The following is a 20,796-nucleotide window of genomic DNA, read 5'->3' on the forward strand; positions in this document are numbered from 1 at the left end:
TTCTTACTAAAATTTAGCAGTCTCATTCTTTATTTATTTTTATTTTTATTTTTTGAGACAGTTTTCGCTGTTGTCGTCCAGGCTGGAGTGCAATGGCGTGATCTTGGCTCACTGCAACCTCCGCCTCCCGGGTTCAAGCGATTCTCCTGCCTCAGCCTTGCGAGTAACTGGGAATACAGGCATGCACCTCCATGCCCCGCTAATTTTGTATTTTTAGTAGAGACAGGGTTTCTCCATGTTGGTCAAGCTGGTCTCAAACTCCTGACCTCAGGTGATCTGCCTGCCTCGGCCTCCCAAAGTGCTAGGATTACAGGCGTGAGCCACGGCGCCCAGCCCAGTCTCATTCTTTATTAAGCACTCCCCTCAATGTGGTAAGATTTTGATGAGATTCCAGAGTTCTAAAAACGTTTATTCTGTTGTTTTTTTTCCACCAACTTAACAGTTGCTTCAGTGGAGTGACTGATTCTTGGATCTTTCTACTCTACTATTTTTAATAATGTAACTCTTGAGAGATTTAAATTTTTTTTTTTCTGGAGACAGTCTCGCTCTGTCACTCAGGCTGGAGTGCAATGGCGCCATCTCGGCTCACTGCAATCTTTGCCTCCCGGGTTCGTGCTATTCTCATGTCTCAGCCTCCTGAGTAGCTGGGATTGTAGGTATCCACCACCACGCCCAGCTCATTTTTGTATTTTTAGCAGAGACGGGGTTTTGCCATGTTGGTCAGATTGGCCTCAAACTCCTGACCTCAGGTGATCCACCTGCCTAAGCCTCCCAAAGGGCTGGAATCACAGGCATGAGCTACCATGCCCAGCCTAAAGAACTTTTTAAAATATTGAGACAGAGTCTCACTACATTGCCCAGGCTGGTCATGATCTCCTGGCCTCAAGTGATCCTCCTGTCTCAGCCTCCAAAATTACTGGGATTGCAGGCATGAGCCACAATGCCCACCCCCCACCGCACCCTTTTTTCTTTTCTTTTCTTTTTTTTTTGACAAAGTCTCACTCTGTTTCCCAGACTGGAGTGCAGTGATGTGATCTCAGCTCACTGCAACCTCTGCCTTCCGGGTTCAAGTGATTCTCCTGCCTCAACCTCCCAAGTAGCTGGGACTACAGGCATGCACCACCATACTAGGCTAATTTTTGTATTTTCAGTAGAGATGAGGTTTCACCATGTTGGCCAGGCTGGTCTCAAACTCCTGACCTCGAGTGATCCACTCGCCTCGACCTCCCAAAGTGCTGGGATTACAGGCGTGAGCCCCAGCACCCGGCCAGCACCCTGCCCTTTTTTTAAAACCATGAATGGGTGTTGGAATTTGTCACATGCTTTATCTGTTTCCATTGATATGATCATATGACTTTTTAGCTTGTTGATCTGGTGGATTACATTAACTTCTCAAATGTTGAACTAGCCTTGTATGCATGGAATAAATCCCTATTGGTTAAGGCTATGAACTGCATGTTTGTGTCCCCTCAAAATTTATATGCTGAAACTCTAACTCCCCAGTGTTAGGAGGTAGGACCTTTGGGAGGTCATGAGGGTGGAGCCCTCATGAATGGGGATATTGCCCTTATAAGACAAAACATGAGAGAATTTATATCTCTTTCAGCCATGAGAGGATACAGTGAGAAGAGGGTGGTCTGTAAACCCAGAAGAGTGCCCTCCCCAGACACTGAAACTTCTAACACTTTGATCTTGAATTTCACAACCTCCAGAACTATGAGAAATAAATGTTTGTTCTTTATGCCACCCAGCATTTGATATTCTTGTACAGCAGCCTGAATTAAGATAGTCACAGTGCATAATGTTTTTATTATTTTATTCAGTTTGCTAATATTTTGTGGAGGACCTTTGAATCTATGTTCGTGAAAGCTATTGGCATGTAGTTTTTTGTTTTTGTGTTGTTGTTTTTCTTTTTTTGTTCTGGTTTTGATATTCGGGTGATACTAGCCTCACAAAATGAGTTGGAGAGTGTTCTTTTTCTGGAAAAGATGGTGAAAATGCGTTGTTATCTCTTTAAATGTTTGGTAGAATTCTCCAGTCAAACCATCTGGGCCTGGGATTTCTTTTTTAGGAGATTTAAAAAAATAAATTCAGTTTCTTTAATGGTTAATATAGGGCTACCTAAATTATCTATTTCATCTTGGTTGTGTTTGGTAGTTTGTGGTTCCTCAAAAGGCTTCATTACTTCTAAGTTTTCAGTTAAAAACTGTTTTAGAGTGTAAAACTTTGTGTAATATTTTCTTATTATCTTAGTGGCTACAGGATGTGAAGTGACATCCACTGTTTTATTCCTCATATTGGTGACATCTGTTTTCTCTTAATTTTTGTGACTCTTGAAAGAAGTTTATAAATTTTTTTGATTTAAAAAAGAAACAGTCATTTCATTAAATTTTTCTCCTCTGCTATTTCTTATTTCTAATTTTATTAATTATTGTTCTGATATCTATATTATTTCCTTCCTTTTTTTTTAAGAAAGAGAGACTCTCTGTCACCCAGGCTAGAGTGCAGTGGTGTGATCATAGCTCACTGCAGTCTTGGACTCCTGGGCTCAAGCAGTTCTCCTGCCTCAGAGTAGCTGGGACTACAAGACACACCACCATGCCTAATTTTTAAAATGTTTTGTAGAGATGAGGTCTCACTATGCTGCCCAAGCTGGTCTTGAAATCTTGGCTCAAGGGATCCTCCCTGCCTTGGCTTTTCTCAGTGCTGGGATAATACATGTGAGCCACCATGCCTGACCTCCTTCTTTTTGATTGCTTTGGGTTTATTTTCCTCTGCCTTATGGTAGGAGCTTAGATTGACTTGAGTCCTTTTATCATGTTTAATGTAAACATTTAGTGCTACAGTTTTGCTTTCAAAAATCCTTTAGCTGTATCCAACATATTTTGGTATGTTGTATTTTCATATTCCTTAAGTTTCATTTTTAACTTGAAATTTTCCTCTTTGTCCCAGTAATGACTTAAAACTTACGTTGTTCAATTTCTGTGTGTTTAGAGAGTTTCCTGTTATCTTCATTATTGATTACCTGTTTGATTCCAATATTGTCAGAAAACATGCTACGTATACTTTCATTTATTTTACATTTGTTGAGGTTGTTTTATGGCACAGGATATGGTCTATCTTGATGAATCTTCCATGAACAATTGGAAAAAAAAAGTGTACTCTGCTTGTTGGGTGGAGTGATATGTCACTCCATGACTGGTTGATTATATTAGTCAGATCTTCTATATCCTCGCTAATTTCTATCTAGTAGCTTTGTCACTTGCTGAGAGATCATGTTGCATTTTCCAATAATAATTGTGGAGTTGTCTGTTTTTCCTTTTAAGTCTATCAGTTTTGTTTCATGTATTTTAAGGCTCTGTTTTTTGGTTTATACACATTTGAGATCATTATGTTTTCCTTGTCAACTGAACTTTTCATTAACATATATTACCTCTCTCTCTGTTATCTCTAGTAGGTGTTTGTTTGTTTGCTTTTATTTATTTATTTATTAAAAAACATTTTTTTTTTTGAAATGGAGTCTTGCTCTGTTTCCCAGGCTGGAGTGCAGTGGTGCAATCTCGGCTCACTGCAACCTCTGCCTCCTGGGTTCAAGTGATTCTCCTGTCTCAGCCTCCCGAGTAGCTGGGACTACGGGTGCCCACCACCATGCCTGGCTAGTTTTTGTATTTTTAGTAGAGATGGGCTTTCACCTTATTGTCCAGGCTGGTCTCGAACTCCTGACCTCGTGATCTGCCCTCCTCAGCTTCCCAAAGTGCTGGGATTACAGGCATGAGCCACTGAGCTCCGCCACATGCATATTTTTTAGACAGTAGGGAGAAACCTTTTACAGATAAGTTACAAACAAAGAAAAGGCAAATCAACAATTTTGTACAAGAAATGTGTGCAGATACTTTGTACAGAATGTGTACAAAGTCTTCACTTTGCTGTCATCATTTGTACAAACTCTTCATAGTTCACTTGACCATCACCATCAATATCTGGTTACCTGAGCATTTCATCAACCTGTTAAATTCTCTCCAAAGTTTATCATCACGTGGTGAAGTTCTGCTGCACTAATATAGCCATTGCCATCCTTATCAAACACACAGAATGCATCTCTGATTTCTTTCTCACTGCCTGTGTCTTTCATTTTTCTTACCATCATTGTCAGAAATTCAGGGAAGTCAACTGTGCCATTACCATCAGCATCTACTTCATTAATCATGTCCTGTAACTCTGCTTCTGTGGGATTCTGCCCAAGAGACCAGTTCCTAATTCCTTGTTGTTATAGTTCCATCACCATCTTTGTCAAATAGTGAAAAAGCTTCTTTGAATTCTGCAATTTGCCTTTCAGTCAGTTGGTCAGCCATGCTGCAAGTGCTACTGGTTTCTGAGACTTGACCATGCAACCACTCAGCTCGCTTGCTTGCTCTCTCCACTCAGACTAATTCCTATACAATTTTTTTTTTTTTTTTTTTTTTTTTGCTCTTGACAGAGTTTTGCTCTTGTTGCATAGGCTGGAGTGCAGTGGTGCAATCTCAGCTCACTGCAACCTCTGCCTCCCAGGTTCAAGCAATTCTCCTGCTTCAGTCTCCCCAAGTAGCTGGGATTACAGGCATGTGCCATCACACCAGGCTAATTTTGTACTTTTCTAGTAGAGAAGGGGTTTCACCAGGTTGGTCAGGTTGGTCTTGAACTCCTGGCCTCAGGTGATCCACCTGCCTCAGCCTCCCAAAGTACTGGGATTATAGGCATGAGCCACCGTGCCTGGCCTACAATTTTTGTTTCAGTCATCAAATATGATTTATAAAATTCATGGTTTATGAAACATACCATTGTATGATTTATAAAACATGCTTTTGTGTATGTTTGTATTTGTGCTCTTTCTGTTGTTCCTTTTTCCTTCCTAATCCTCTGAGATATTTTATCATTTATTTTCTATTTAAAGAACTTTCTGTAGCCAATCTTTAAGGATAAGTCTGTAAGCAACAAATTCTTTTTTCACTCATCTGAGAATGTCTTTTCTTCCCCTTCATTCCTAGAGAATAATTTTGCTAAATGTGAATTTTTCAGTGGAAAGTTATTTTCTTTTAGCAATTAAAAAATGCTGTACCAGCTGGGCAAGGTGGCTTAGGCCTGTAATCCCAGTGACTCCACAGTCCAAGGTGGGAAAATCATTTGAGGCCAGGAGTTTGAGACCAGCCTGTGCAACATAGCAAGATCCTGTCTCAGGGAGGAGGAGAGGGAAACTTAGTCCGGCATGGTGGTGCTCACCTGTAGCCCCAGCTACTCAGGAAGCTGAGATGGGATGATCACTTGAGCCCAGAAGTTGGAGGCTGCAGTGAGGTGTGATTGAGCCACTTCACTCCAGCCTGGGTGACAGAGTAAGACCCACTTTATTTAAAAAAAAAAAAAAAAAAAAAAAAAAGGCTGTGCCACTTCCTTCTGGTCTCCATGGTTTCAGATGAGAAATTGTCATTCAAATAGATATTACCCTATAGAAAATGTGTCATTTTTCTCTGGCTTTTAAGATTTTTTTTCTTTAAGAAGTTTAACTGATTAAATTTGCGCTTAGTTTTTAAAAAGTTAATTTTGATGTGTCTTGGAATGGATTCCTTTTGGTTCAGCCTGTTGGGATTTGCTCAGATTCTTGAATCTGTAGTTTTGTGTTTTTCAACAAATTTGGGAAGTTTCAGCAATTATTTTTTCAAGTACTCTTTCAGTTACACTCTCTTCCACCACCACTCTCATGGAACTTTGGTGACGCAAATGTTGGCTATTTTGTTATTATCCTACAAGTCTCTGAGCCTCTGTTCATTTTTTCCTCAGTCTGTTTTTCCCTCTGTTGTTCAATTTGAGTGAATTCCACTGATTGTCCTGAAAGACTGATGCTGTCCTCTGTTTTGTCCATTCTACTATTGCTGTTTTCTTTCTGTTATTTTTATCTTTTGGTTTTGTTTTTGTTTTAGAGATGAGGTCTCACTATGTTGCCCAGGCTGGAGTGCACTGGCTATTCACAGGTGTGATTATAGTGCACTATAGCTTCAAACTCGTGGCTTAAAATGATCTTTCTGCATCAGTCTCCCAAGCAGCTAGGACTACAGGTGCATGCCACCACACCCAGCTCTATTTTTCAGCATTAGAGGTTCTACTTAGTTCTTTTTTGTTACTTCGATTTATTTGCTGAGATTTTTTGCTTATTTTTCCCCATCATTTCCAGAGAATTTTTAATAGACTATTAAAGAATATTTATGAAGGCTGTTTTGAAGTGCTTGTCAAATAATTCCAATACCTGATTCATCTGTATTGGTATCAGTTGATTGTCTTTTTCTCATTCAAGTTGTGACTTTCTTGGTTCTTGGTATGACTGATGCCTTTTATTATATGGTGGACATTGTCTCTGTAATATTAGGAGACACTAGTAGTTTTTGATCATCTAGTTTATGCTTAACATTGTATTATATGCTATCTTACATTATTTTAATGAAACTAAGATCTCCAAAAATATATTTTGCTGAGATTTGCACAATTACTGCATTTCTACACAAATAATAATTTTGGTTTACACTTTCCTACCAACTGTGTTTTAGGATTTACATTTAATATACAGCTGAGCATATTAGTTAATCCTTCAATACTTACATGTTCCAACCATGAGAAGTACAGGACAGAATCCATTACTGAATTATTCGACTTGGTGCAATGCCTCACATATCTGTTTTCCTTGAGTTCTTTTTTTAAATAAAACATCCTCATCTGAAACTTAAGAGCCTTTGAGAAATACTGAGCAAAATGAAATCTGGAAAGTAATATATGATATTATAGTAGAGATTATGTTCAATATTTCATTACATTTATAACAAAAATAACATAAGTGATCATCCTCAAATCTGTGAAATTCATCATAAACACATCATAAATATCTTATCCTGTGCTCTCTGCACATTGTCATTTCATGAAAATGAACAATACTTAGACGTCCACACCAGTGATACATAGTTAATGGTATGCTGACAGTTTAAAGACACAGTATGGCCGGGTGTGGTGGCTCACACCTATAATCCCAGCACCTTGGGAGGCCGAAGTGGGTGGATCACTTGAGGTTGGGAGTTCGAGACCCGCCTGGCCAACCTGGTAAAACCCAGTCTCTACTAAAAATACAAAAATCAGCTGGGCGTGGTGGTGCATGTCTGTAATCCCAGCTACTCGGGAGGCTGAGGCAGGAGAATCACTTGAACCCAGGAGGCGGACATTGCGGTGAGCCGAGATCATACCATTGCACACCAGCCTGGGCAACAAGAGTGAAACTCTGTCTCAAAAAAAATAAATTTAGACACAGTAGTACATGGAGGCCAGAGGCACATGCAGATCCCCACCAAATACACACAAAATTAAACATTGGAATATGTATGACAACCTTTAAAAATTCATTTACAAAGAAAATAAATACAAATCAGAGCAGATATGCAATTTTTTTTTTTCCTTCTAGAGACAGGGTCTTGGTCTATTGCCCAAACTGGAGTGCAGTGGTGGAATCATAGCTTAGTGTAACCTCTACTTCCTGGGATGAAGAGATCCTCCCACCTCAGCCTCCAGACTAGTTAGGACTATAGACGTGCACCACCATGCCCAACTAATTTTAAGTTTTGTTATAGACATGGGGTCTTGCTGTATTGCCCAGGGTGGTCTTGCACTCCTAGCCTCATGTGATCCTCCTGCCTTGGACTCCTAAAATGCTGGGATTGCAGGCATGAGCCACTGTGCCTAGCTGGGAAAAGGCAAAATGGGTTCTACTTTATATTAATCTGATTGAAGAAATGATGTAACCACAGAAATAATGCAAAGAAAAAAAAAGGTACAAGAAAATTTGTATCAACCAGAGGAGGGTAGGAGGACCTCCAGAACAGAAGCCTAGGAAAGACTTGGCCGTGCAATTATGGACATTTAGATCTGGCTCTGTCCAGAAAAACTGTCCATTTGGGTCTCCCCCTACAGTGAAGACAAATGAACCTGCCTCTCATACCACCTTGATAGTGGTCATTAAGATCATCCAGATTGCTCTGTGAATTCTATGTCCATGTCCACCAAGCAAGCTTCTGATAGTGATTCATCTCTCATGAAAATTAGGCCACAAGAATATGTGCTAATCAGGGATCACCAGTATCTAGCTAATTGATACGAAAGTTATATTTTATAATTATAAATTAATAGTATCATATTCGTTGCATATTTGATTCTTATTGATTTGGTTAACCTGATTCAGTACCCAAATCTCATCCCATCAAGGTGTAGCAATACCTGAATATCCAAACTTCTAAAGCAGAGAAATAAACCTGGAACATGGTGACTCTACCAAGAAATTGTTACCAGACCTATGTGGCTGGACACCTGATTCTCCCCTGACAAATCTTCTATTTCATTGGTTCATCATCAATTTTTTTTTTCATTTTCAATTTTTAACAACAGGCAGATATCTAGGTTTAACTGTCTCAAAGGTTTGATATATGACTTAGTGTTATATAGCATTCAGTGTTTATTTAAAATAATAGAAAAGTCCAAAGACAGGTTCGCAATAAGCAAAAATACATACATAAATAAGCATGGGGACTTTTAGAAGATTAAAATGAAGTTCTTACAAGTACATAAATCAAAATACAGCAGGAGTTATGACACCAAAATCTTCGATCTTATTTTTAGGGACAGGTTCTCACTATGTTACCCAGACTAGACTTGAACTTCTGGGCTCACGTGATCCTCCCACCTCAGCCTCTCAAGTAGCTGGAATTATGGATGCATACCACCATCTGAAAATCTGCAATATTGACACTGCACTCTATAATGCCCTTCCTTACTATTCTCTTGACAGTATCCCCATTGTATATTTGTGAAGATGGCTGAATGTATTGAAGTAGATAATGCTTTTATAATGTCAAAGCCAATTGCACATAACCATAAGGTTACGGGACTGTTAACTGGTGGGTATCACAACCTGTTTATGAGAAGAGCATTCAGAACTGCATAGGGGAAGGTGTAGTGAAATATTTATTATAGGATATATCTTTGAGCTGGCATATTCCAAGACAGGCCATGGAACATGACTTTTTTTTTTTTTTTTTTTGAGATGGAGTCTCACCCTTTGCCCAGGCTGGAATGGAGTGGCACGATCTCAGCTCACTGCAACCTCCACCTTCCGGGTTCAAGCACTTCTCTGCCTCAGCCTACTGAGCAGCTGGGATTACAGGAATCTGCCACCATGCCTGGCTGATTTTTGTATTTTTAGTAGAGATGGAGTTTCACCATCTTGGCCAGGCTGGTCTTGAACTCCTGACCTCATGATCCACCTGCCTCGGCCTTCCAAAGTGTTGGGATTACAGGTGTGAGCCACCACGCCTGGCCAGGAACATGACTTTTAGTAGTGCTTGTGACCAAAACCTATGGAGGAGAAAATGCAGTGTAATATACAAGTAACTCTTAGAATGACTAATCCAGTCGGATAAAACTCGTCTCAGTTTCTGTACCTACAATGTGAGGGGATGGGAGGTGGGAAAGTTGGGAAAGTACCTTATACTGGACCTTTTCTGTAGAAATCTCAATTTTTGTACTATTATCATTTGCTAATGTGACATGAAATTTAAGCAACCGGCAATGAGGAAAAATAGAGGAAATACTTAGACTGTAACAGAACTCTTCAGAGTTCTTCGTTTTGCAACAATCACCTTTCAAAACTTCCCTAATAACTTGGACAGACAAACCCAGTCGAATTTACAGATGCTTGTGGAAAGGTTAGAGAATTTGAGAGAAATAAAAAAGAGTTGGGAGTGAATATGTGTGTCCTACTGCTTTGGTTTTGTTTCCTAGCATTTATTGGTTCAAATAGATTTGTTGCTTTGCAAATTCTCTGCCATCTTCATAAAAGACAAGGAGAAAACCTCTCAGTATCCCTCTATAGTGTGAGAAATGTGATTTATAATAACATTATTTCATAATTGAAAATACTGTTTCGTTGTCTGGGAAAATGAGTGCATCAGAATTAACTTGTAGTTTTGGAGGCAGTGGGTTGCTATAACAACCAGAAAAACAATGGTGTAATAACAGCTTTTCTTGAAAGCTGGAGAACTCACTAAATGCTGAGAGCTATAGCTGCAAGTGTTTGTCATATGAATTCAAACAAGAACCAAATGCATTCATTTCTTTCTTTCATAAGCACCGACTCCATGTCTGGCACTATGCTAGTAACTGGTAAAAGAGACATGGTCCCTCCCGTGATGGAGTGAACAATCTAATGGAGAAGACCAATAATAAAGAGTTAAAAAAAAAAAAAAAGATAAATGGAATAATTTCAGCATGTGAGAAAGGCCCTTCCGTAGAGAAACATTGGCCTCTGATACTGGACAAGCAGAGAAGGGTTGCTCCAGTATGGGACATGGAGAAGTACCTGGTCATATCATAAATCTTGCCTTTAAGGCTATATGAGCTCTAGTAAAGTGAAGGAAAAAAAGAATGGAGTCTTACAGTCTTTATTAGTAAAAATAATTTAAGGGAAGAAACTGCTAATTGAAGCATGATCATTTTTCATTACAAGAGTTTAACACGTAAATTCCCAGAATTCTTGAATTAGGAGGATTCAACATTAAAATAAGAGTTGTTTGTGTGTTTTAAAACAGTATTGTTTTGGGCTGGGCACGGTGGCTCATGCCTATAATCCCAACACTTTGGGAGGCTGAGGCAAGCAGATCACCTGAGGTCAGGAGTTCGAGACCAGCCTGGCCAACATGGTAAAACCCCGTCTCTACTGAAAATACAAAAATTAGTCAAGCGTGGTGGCACATGCCTGTAATCCCAGCTACTCGGGGGGCTGAGGCAGGGGAATCGCTTGAACCCAGGAGGCAGAGGTTGTAGTGAGCCGAGATTGCGTCACTGCACTCCAGCCCTGTTTCAAAAAAAAAAAAAAAAAAAAAGTATTGTTTTATTTCAGCTTTTTTCATAATAGCCCAAAACTGGAAACAAGCAAATAAAACCAAATGTCCTTTGGTGGATGAATGATTAAACAAACTGTGTTATAGACATACCATGGAATACTCTGGCAATAAAAAGGAAATGAACTTTTTTTGAAGAATAACAGCTTTATTGAGATATAATTCACATTCCATAAAGTTCATCTTTTTAAAGTTTACAGTTCAGTTGTTTTTAGAACACTGACAATACAACCACTACTTAATTGTGCAAAAATCACCAGTCATTCCAAAACACTGTCATTACCCCCAAAAGAAACTCCATATCTATTAGTAGTTATTCCCCATTTCCACCTTATTGTCCATATGTTTGTGTCCCAGACCTAAGCAACCCTTAATCTATTCTCTGTCTCTATGGATTTGCTGACTCTGGGTCTCTCATATAAATGGAATCATACAATATGTTTCCTTCTGTTTCTGGTTTCTTTCACTTAATATGCTCAAGAGTCGTCTCTGTTATAGCATGCATCAGAACTCTGTTTTTTAAATGGATAAATAAGATTCCATTGCATTAATATTGACCTTTTGTTCATCTGTTTGTCAGTTGATGAGCATTCGGGTTTTCTCTCCTTTTTGTTGGTTATGAATAATGCTGCTATGAACATTAGTACCAATTTTTTCCATACGTATGTTTCCAGTTCTCCTGGTTATGTACCTAGGAGTGGAATTGCTGGGTCATATGGTGTCTCTGTTAACTTTCTGAGGAACAGAAAACTGTTTTCCAAAGCCATTGCACCATTTTACACTCCTACCAGCAGGTATGAGGATTTCAGTTTTTCCACATCCTTGCCATCCTTGCTTTTGTCTTTTTTTGAATTTTCAAGTCAAAGGGGTAATGTTCCAATGAGGTCATAACAAGGCACATTTCACACACGCACATGAAACCCCAATCATCACGCTTATAAACTACAAAAGGATCTGCTTTTGTTTTTTATTATAGCCATCCGAGTAGGTGTAAAGTGGTATTTCATTGTGGTTTCATTTGTATTTCCCTAATGTGTTGAGTGTCTTTTCATGTGCTTGTTGGTCATTTGTCTATCTTGTTTGAAGCAATGTCTGTTCAAATCTTTTCTCACTTTTTCAGTTGGGTTATTTTTCTTTTTGTTTGTTTGTTTTGTTTTGAGATGGAATCTTGCTCTGTCGCCAGGCTGGAGTGCAGTGGCGTGATGTTGGCTCACTGCAACCTCCGCCTCCCAGGTTCAAGCGATTCTCCTGCCTCAGCCTCCCAAGTAGCTGGGACTACAGGTGCACGCCACCACATCCAGCTAATTTTTGTATTTTTAGTAGAGACGGGGTTTCACCATGTTAGCCAGGATGGTCTCGATCTCTTGACCTTGTGATCCACCCACCTTGGCCTCCCAAAGTGCTGGCATTACAGGCGTGAGCCACCTCACCCGGCCTTATTTGTCTTTTTATTGTTGAATTGTATCAGTTCTTTACATATTCTAGACACATGTCCCTTATCAGATATATGATTTGCAAATATTTTCTCCCAGTGTGTGAGTTGTTTTTTTACTTCTTTTTGTTTTCACTCACATTATGTATGTTGATGTTATAATTTGAAGCACAAAAGTTTAATTTTGGTAAAGTCTAATTTCTTTTGTTGTACTACTGATTGTTTTTAAAAAATAAATGCCCTGTACATCAAGCTGTTTGCAGAGTGTACTCTGAAATAGGTCAAATTAAAAGAAGTCCTGATTATGGAGATTTTCAGTGAGCTGTTAGGTGAACTAGTGATAATTCTCTGAGAGTGGGCCTTTTTGGGCTTCAAATCTGTTGTTTTCTCTCCAGTGGCTGCTAAGCTCTGGTTTCCACGACGACTATAAATGTGAAGCCGTTGAGTTTCAAGGCTGCCATGGAGCTGGGGAGAGGTGTATAGGATCAGAGCAAGTTAAAACACCATAGGCTTTCTGTTCTTACTGAGATTCAGCTGTTTTTCTTAGGTAAGCATTCCTTGGAATGTGGAAAGCCTTTAGTTAATTTCCACAATTCTAATAAGTTTATGTCAACAGCTTTTGCTAATGTCCTTATTGCTTTTATGGAGGAGCAGATTTTCGGTGTGACATTACTGTACCATTCGGAATATCTACTGATATACACGATAACTTGGATAAATCTCAAGAGAATTATGCTGAGTGAAAATATGATCTTGAAAGGTTAAATACAGTGTGATTCCATTTATATAATTTTTTTTCTTTGAGACAGGGTCTTGCTCTGTCACCCAGGCTGGAGTGCGGCAGCACAATCATAGCTCACTGTAACCTCAAACTCCTGGGCTCAAGTGATCCTTCTGTCTCAACCTCCTAGAACTACCGCCACCACACCTGGCTAATTTTAAAATTTTTTTGTAGAGATGGGGTCTTGCTATGTTGCCCAGGCTGGTTTGAAACTCCTGACCACACGTGATCCTCCCGCCTTAACCTTCCAAAGCACTGGGATTACAGGCATGAGTCACCATGCCCACCCTATATAACAAATTTAAAATGACTAAATTACAGAGATGAATTACAGATTAGGGGTTGACTAGGGAGACGAGGAGGGAAAAGCCTGTGACTATAAAAGCAAGGCCTGTCTGGGCACAGTGGCTCACGCCTGTAATCCCAGCACTTTGGGAGGCCAAAGCAGGTAGATCACCTGAGGTCGGAAGTTTGAGACCAGCCTGACCAACATGGAGAAATTCTGTCTCTACTGAAAATACAAAATTAGCCGGGTGTGGTGGAACATGCCTGTAATCCCAGCTACTCGGGAGGCTGAGGCAGGAGACTCACTTGAACCCGGGAGATGGAGGTTGCGGTGAGCCGAGATTGCACCATTGGACTCCAGCCTGGGCAACAAGAGCAAAACTCCACCTCAAAAAAAAAAAAAAAAAAAAGGCATGGCACAAGGGATATTTAATATTTTAATAAACTTCATAGATTTAAATATACACACACCAAACACATGCATGTAAAAGTGGTAGAATGTGAATTTTAATGATTTGTATCAATGTCATTTTCTTGGTTGTGATATTTTACTGTAGTTGTGCAAGATGTTACCATTGGGAAAAACAAGTGAAGGATATACAGGATCTCTCTGTATTATTCCTTACAACTGCATGTGATTTTACAATAAGCCCAATTTTTTTTAATAAAACAGAAAAAGGAGTATCATCGCTCATAATGGAAATTATATAAGGAAAATTATATTACATAGTTGAGAGAAGCAATTCAAAATATTCTCTGGCAGCTGTTTTGAGGTTTTTATAAACACACCAAATGATACTGTAAATATATCTTAAGTATATTAATACTAGGATACCCTGATTAAGATAAAGACAGCACAGGAACTGGGCAAGCAACTAAGTTCTGAATAGATTATTATGGCTAATGAGGTGGGCTTCAGTAGAAGGGCAGATAAGTAGGTTACTCCATATACCACTGCAAAAATGATTCAGGCATAGAAAATGCTCTGTAACCTAACTTTTGTGAGGTACCCCTTCCTAAAACATTCATATATGTGATTCATTTAAAACAGAATTGCAGAATCAAGGTGTTTCAACGGGTATAGGCATGAATGATTCTGTAATAAGCTAAACAAGACAGAGCTCCACCAAGATGCTTGGAACATGCTAGAACTGAGTTAAAACTGAATATGGTATATTTCTTATCCCTCATGTAACTAAAAAAAATTCATAAATATATATATATATTTTAGAGACAGGGTCTCACTCTGTCACTCAGACGGGAGTACAATGGTGTGATCATAGCTCATTGCAGCCTCAAACTCATAGGCTCAAGTGCTCCTCTCTCCTCAACCTCCCAAGTAGCTAGGACAACAGGCATGCACAACCACACCTATTTTTTTTTTTTTTTTTAATTTTTATTTTGTAGAGGCAGGGTCTCACTGTGTTGCTGAGGCTTATCGTGAATGCCTGGCCTCAAGGAATCCTGCCTAGGCCTCCCAAAGTGCTGGGATTACAGGCATAAGCCATCATGCTCAGCCTAAAAATGGCATATTCTGGTGTCTGATACCTAATCTGAAGAAATTTCAAGGTACTGCTCATAAAATGCGTCCCCAGCATGCTATTCCAAAGACTTCAACTTAATTTTGTCATATTTACTTTCAAGGCAAAATGGAACCCTTCTATGTTGATAAAATGTTTTATCTATGGTAAGATTTGAGGACTTGACATATTTAGAGGAATTCTTGTTTTAGATATATTATTAGTATGTTCACCAAAAAGATGTGAAATTCATTAAAGCCTCACCTCCACAGATCTCATTTTAAACACTAGGGTATGCCTTCCCTTTCTCCAAATCTTCTGGGTTTCCTGACAAGTTGTCCAGTTGGCTGATTCGAGTTTTCTGTCATTTCTCCCTTCTTTTTTTTTTGGAGATGGAGTCTCACTCTGTCGCCCGGGCTGGAGTGCAGTGGCGTGATCTCGGCTCACTGCAACCTCCTCCTCCCAGGTTCAAGCAATTCTCCTGTCTCAGTCTCTCGAGTATCAAGGACTATAGGTGCACGCTGCCATGCCCGGCTAATTTTTTGTATTTTAGTAGAAATGGGATTTCATCGTGTTGCCCATGCTGGGTCAGGCAGTCCACCCGCCTTGGCCTCCCAACAGTTCTCCCTTCTTTAACATTCACAAACAGAGCTGACATGGGAAAAAGAAAGGACTTGAGTTCTTAGAAAATTGTGAACTGGCTACACAGGTATTAAGAGTTCTTGGTATTTCAGAGATCTCAAGCGTTACTGTCAGCATGGTAACTTTAAGGTTGATTCCAGCTATAATTAAATATCTCATGATAGTAAACACACAAAGGCTTTTGAAAAATTTAGATTGCATTTTGAAATAAATATGACATGATATCTTAAAATTTTTACTGTAATACTGTGCAAATTGTTTAGATTTAGAAATGATTTTATTGCTCCTTAAGCATTCATTCAATTCTTAAGAGTTCAGTGAATACACAGAACATAGGTAGTTTTTGGGAAAGTACGTCTTATTATTACCTTGATATATTTATATCTTATAACTGTGAATTTATAAGATTTATTTATTTCTTCACACATCTATTTATAACTGAATTTAAATATAAAAATAATTTAATATTTATTAAATTAGCTAAATGCTCTCATTGAGATTACTGGATCTGAACTGACATGGTCAAAATAAAATACAAAAATATATAAATACTAAATAGAATACTAAAATATAAGCATAATGTAATACTAAAAATAATACCGTGTTTTAATACTTTGAAACTTATCATCACTGAAGGGTTTGGTTGGATTTTAGTTTCAATGAAAGCCAATTTTTAACACTCTTTCTCCATGGTTCTAAGATGACTTTTAGTTGGGCCCTCTCTCAATTCAGAGTTCTGAGTAAGGAGTCAGAAATTCCAGACCACGTGCCCTAAGGTGCATCAGGGCTAGACTGCAGGGCCAAAGAAATCTCAAGCAGAACAATAGGCCAGGTGTGGTGGCTCACGCCTGTAATCCCAGCGCTTTGGGAGTCCAAGGCAGGCTGATCCCTTGAGCTTAGGAATTCAAGACCAGCCTGAGCAACATGGTAAAATCCTGTCTCTACAAAAAATACACACACAAAAAAGAACAATAGTGATTTTACTTTCCGAGTCCTGTATTTGAGGTAGTGCTACTCAGCAGGCAAGAGTGTATACTAGAAAGTGCCTTGGTTTAAGAGATAGAAAACACAGTTCTAATTCCAGTTTTATGAATAACTAGCAGTATAAGCTTTGGTAAATTATTTAAAGTTCCTTGGGTTTATATAAGAAAACTGGGCTCTGCCAGGGAGGTTGAGGCTTCAGTGAGCTGTGATCGCACCACTAGACACCAGCCTGGGCAACAGAGTGAGACCCTGTCTCAATTAAAAAAAAAAAAAAAGAAAGAAAGAAAACTGGGCTCTAATATCCTATGATTCTAACTGACAAAAAAATTAAGAATCGGCCGGGCGCAGTGGCTCAAGCCTGTAATCCCAGCACTTTGGGAGGCCGAGATGGGCGGATCACGAGGTCAGGAGATCGAGACCATCCTGGCTAACACAGTGAAACCCCGTCTCTACTAAAAAATACAAAAAACTAGCCGGGCGAGGTGGCGGGCGCCTGTAGTCCCAGCTACTCGGGAGGCTGAGGCAGGAGAATGGCATGAACCCAGGAGGCGGAGCTTGCAGTGAGCCGAGATCCGGCCACTGCACTCCAGCCCGGGTGGCAGAGCCAGACTCCGTCTCAAAAAAAAAAAATTAAGAATCAACTTATGATGAAGAACAATATACAGAAATTCAAGCCACTAAAGGATTATGTAAAAACGTAAATTTATACTATATATATCTTATATTGTTAAGATCTAGAATATGAGCAGTTTTGTTTTACAGTAACACTTCCAATCTTAAATGTTTTTTCAGCTCTGTTCAAGGCTCTTTGATTAGTGTTATGAGGGCTATAAAGATGAAATAGACCTTATCCCCTGATCTCAGGAAGCTTACCAGTTAGTAGGTTCACCCTGTCTTCAAGTACCCTTGCCCATGGGGCTCCCCTTTCAGCAGAAAATCTTGCATTCTAATTCAAAGAAAGAAAACATTAGAGGTATAAACTACCTGAAGTCCAAAGCCATACTCAGAAACTCATCTCCATCTATATCAACCTTTCCTTTCTGCCATAGCTGCAGCTTAAATCAGAGGTGGGCCAAAGGCCTGTGATATGGGACACCAAATACATCTACTGATGTCTCCAAATCAAGACTCCTGTGTTCCCAAATCCATTAAACAACAGCATCCGTTTAGTCAACTGTGATGGAGATTGCTGATTGTGTCCTCATCCATTCTCCTCCCTTTTAGTAATAGAGCTTTTGGGATATGGGATAAGTGAGAAGGCTAAGCCAGTAAGTTCCCAGAGGAGAAGGTAAGAGGATTGGAAAGAGTTTAGGGATTAAGGAAGAGAACCCTGGGCCCCTTGGAGGCTTAATTTCTGCCGCTCCTAGGAATACTAGACTTAATAGCAAAAATATGAGGTGTGTTTGTCTCTCTGTGTTAAATGTATGCAGGGGCCCATTTGTTTATTAAAAAATCATTATTCAGCATGACATGAAATTTAACTTTTGGCTTTGAATTTATTGTGGAAGGATAATTGTAGGGATATCTGAAATGTCCATGATAACAATAATGCCTGCATGACATTGTGAACCACCTGCATTTGAATACAGAAAACTGAACGTGTTTATATTAAAATATATTAATTTATTCACACCTATTTATTAATAGAGCTCCGTGAGTTTTAGCTAAGCACATCCATTTAGTGACAATATTTCCCAGTTCATCTTGCAACTGGGCATGGTGATATGATTAAGTTCTCCCCAATTAAAAAAATAGCAAAAGTGATGTAAAAGTTCTTTAAAATGAAAAGATTTTTTGCCTTCCATTTCCTCTTTCCCCTTTTTCACAGGCTGAAAACACAGATACAATTCTGGTGAATGTGCTTTCCTCATGAGGACAGACAGCTCACTGCGGGTTGGGAGGATAAACGATAAAAGAACCTGGGCCCGTAAACAACCCCATGGGGCAGAACTAGTCCGCAATACTTGGCTGTTCACTTCTGGACTGAATGTATACAAAAAGGTTTCTACCTTACATTCCAGGGCCTCTTGGATACGGAAGTTTGGCCTATACTCTAACACAACATCCAAGCAAGAAAGGTGAAATCACTTACAGGCCTTCCTTTCTCATACTCCTTACAGCTCCCTCGTCTCCAAACATACAATTATAGGTCCAGATAAGTGTAACTGACTTATCTGTTCCTTCCTCATCAATTCCATAACTACTCCCCATTGAGAACCACATTATGTAACTGTCTGGACTACAACAACACATCCCTTTAAATGTTCTTCTTGCTGCCACAATCTTGCACTGTCAGTACATCCAGAAGGGTCTCAATAAAACAAATCCAATTTTGTCAAATCCCTATTTTTAAATTCTCAATGAATTCACATTGTATGCAAAAAAAAAAAAGTCCAAACTCCTTGACGGCATATAAGACCTTCAAGAGCTGATGCCTACCGACTTTTCCAGCTTGTTCTTATGCCAAGCTTCCCCTTCCATCCTAGGATCGATCAGGTTACATCAAAATACATGCTGTACTCTGAACATTCCCACCTTTGCAACTCTGCTGTCTCTGTAGAATCTGCCACAATAGGAACTATAACCTTTATTGAGGTTATTTGCTTACCTATTGGTCTTCCTCAACATTTCCCAACTTTATCTCTTACAAGTGATCAGAGTCCTAGAACTCACAGGGAATTTTCTGCCAGAGAATACATAAAATATTGCCACTTTCCATGGGTTTTTAAAAAAATTATTACTATTTAAATTACTAATACACAGAGAGAAGCATACCAGTGGGTTCTCTAAGTTGGTACACTGAAGGTCTTGGGACTTCTGGCAGTGATTTTAACTGTCAGGTGATAAAAATCTAGCCTGACAGATGACGTAGTAGACATTGCTGTTTGTATCCCGATGTTCTTTCTCAGCGTTCTTCAAGAAGGAACCACTGAATTTTAACTGGATACATGTTGACAGAATAAACACTACCTTTTCCTTGCAGCTAGGTGTGGCCATGTAGTTAAGAGCTAGCCAGTGTCATGTGACCAGAAGTGATATGTACAATTTCCCTTATAGGACAGGGTCATGCCCTTCCAACACTGCCATCCTGATGGCTGGAATATGGACATGAGGGGGTGAACCATCTTGGACCATGTGAAACAGGGTAACACCCCAAGGGCAGTACAACAGGAAGATAACAAGCCTGGGTCTCAGATAACTTTGTAGATCAGGACCTACATAAAAGATTGGACTTTTATATGAGAAATCCATTTAAAGATATATAAGGTCTCTCTTGCATACAACCAATTTATGTGCTAACTAATGTATTAAGTGAGAGAAAACCTCATCCTATGACATATTCTCTCTACTAATAAAGCCTTGAAGACATTGACACTCTGGATCAGGCTGTGCCTTGAGGTGAGAACCATTGCTATTTGCTAGGTTCCCCAAAATTAACAAATAATTTCTCCCTAAAAGAATATTCTTGATTAAGATACGGTGGGTCTGGCCGGGTGCGGTGGCTCACACCTGTAATCCCAGCACTTTGGGAGGCCGAGGTAGATGGATCACGAGGTCAGGAGTTTGAGACTAGCCTGGCCAATATGGTGAAACCCCGTCTCTGCTAAAAAAATTAGCCAGGCATGGTGGCACGCACCTGTAGTCCCAGCTACTCAGGAGGCTGAGGCAGAATTGCTTGAGCTTGGTAGGCAGAGGTGGCAGTGAGCTGAGATCATGCCACTGCACTCCAGCCTGGGTGACAGAGTGAGACTCCCATCTCAAAAAAAAAAAAAAAAAAAAAAAAAAAAGATATGGTGGGTCCAAGTAACCAAAATTGCTTTGGCAGTGACAGTGTAAAAGATCTCCATTGAGAGACTCCCCACAGAGTAGGAGAAAATGTCTCAGATATGGAGGGAATAATATGCAACAATATCTGTTCCCTGCCTGCCCTGTGCCTTGGACCATGTTGAGTCCACAAGGGTAAAGTGACAAAGAGAAGCTGCTGGCAAGGGTCTAGGTGACAAAAGAGCCCAGAGTTAAGAAAAGGGTGTAAAACCTATTGCCTGTAAGGTACTCCTCTAAAATTTGGCAGCTTCTCTGAACAGTACCTTTTTGTTGTTTTTCATTTAAAAACTGTCTTGTATATACTTAATCCACTCTATAGTTCTCAAATACATTATCAATTAATTCTCTTGGGATTGCTAGTCACCTTTT

At 39.5% G+C, this 20,796-nt stretch overlaps 1 long non-coding RNA gene and 2 pseudogenes across 2 annotated transcripts in view; 1 reads left to right on the forward strand and 2 right to left on the reverse strand.

Moving 5' to 3' along the window:
- Positions 1-20,796, forward strand: part of LOC114673428 (uncharacterized) — a 176,548-nt gene that overhangs the window by 43,003 nt on the left and 112,749 nt on the right. Inside the window, exon 3 of one of the 2 annotated variants that reach the window (XR_013408037.1) lies at positions 9,104-10,305. The exons of the other annotated variant lie outside the window; for it this stretch is intronic. This is a non-coding gene — a long non-coding RNA (uncharacterized LOC114673428). Of the gene's footprint in view, positions 1-9,103; positions 10,306-20,796 lie in introns of those variants that run through there. 2 annotated transcript variants of the gene reach the window in all.
- Positions 3,919-4,352, reverse strand: LOC698463 (calmodulin pseudogene; annotated as a pseudogene).
- Positions 11,817-11,912, reverse strand: LOC114673630 (small nucleolar RNA U13; annotated as a pseudogene).

This window comes from Macaca mulatta, chromosome 17 (assembly GCF_049350105.2).
Source record: "Macaca mulatta isolate MMU2019108-1 chromosome 17, T2T-MMU8v2.0, whole genome shotgun sequence".
Lineage (NCBI taxonomy): Eukaryota > Metazoa > Chordata > Mammalia > Primates > Cercopithecidae > Macaca > Macaca mulatta.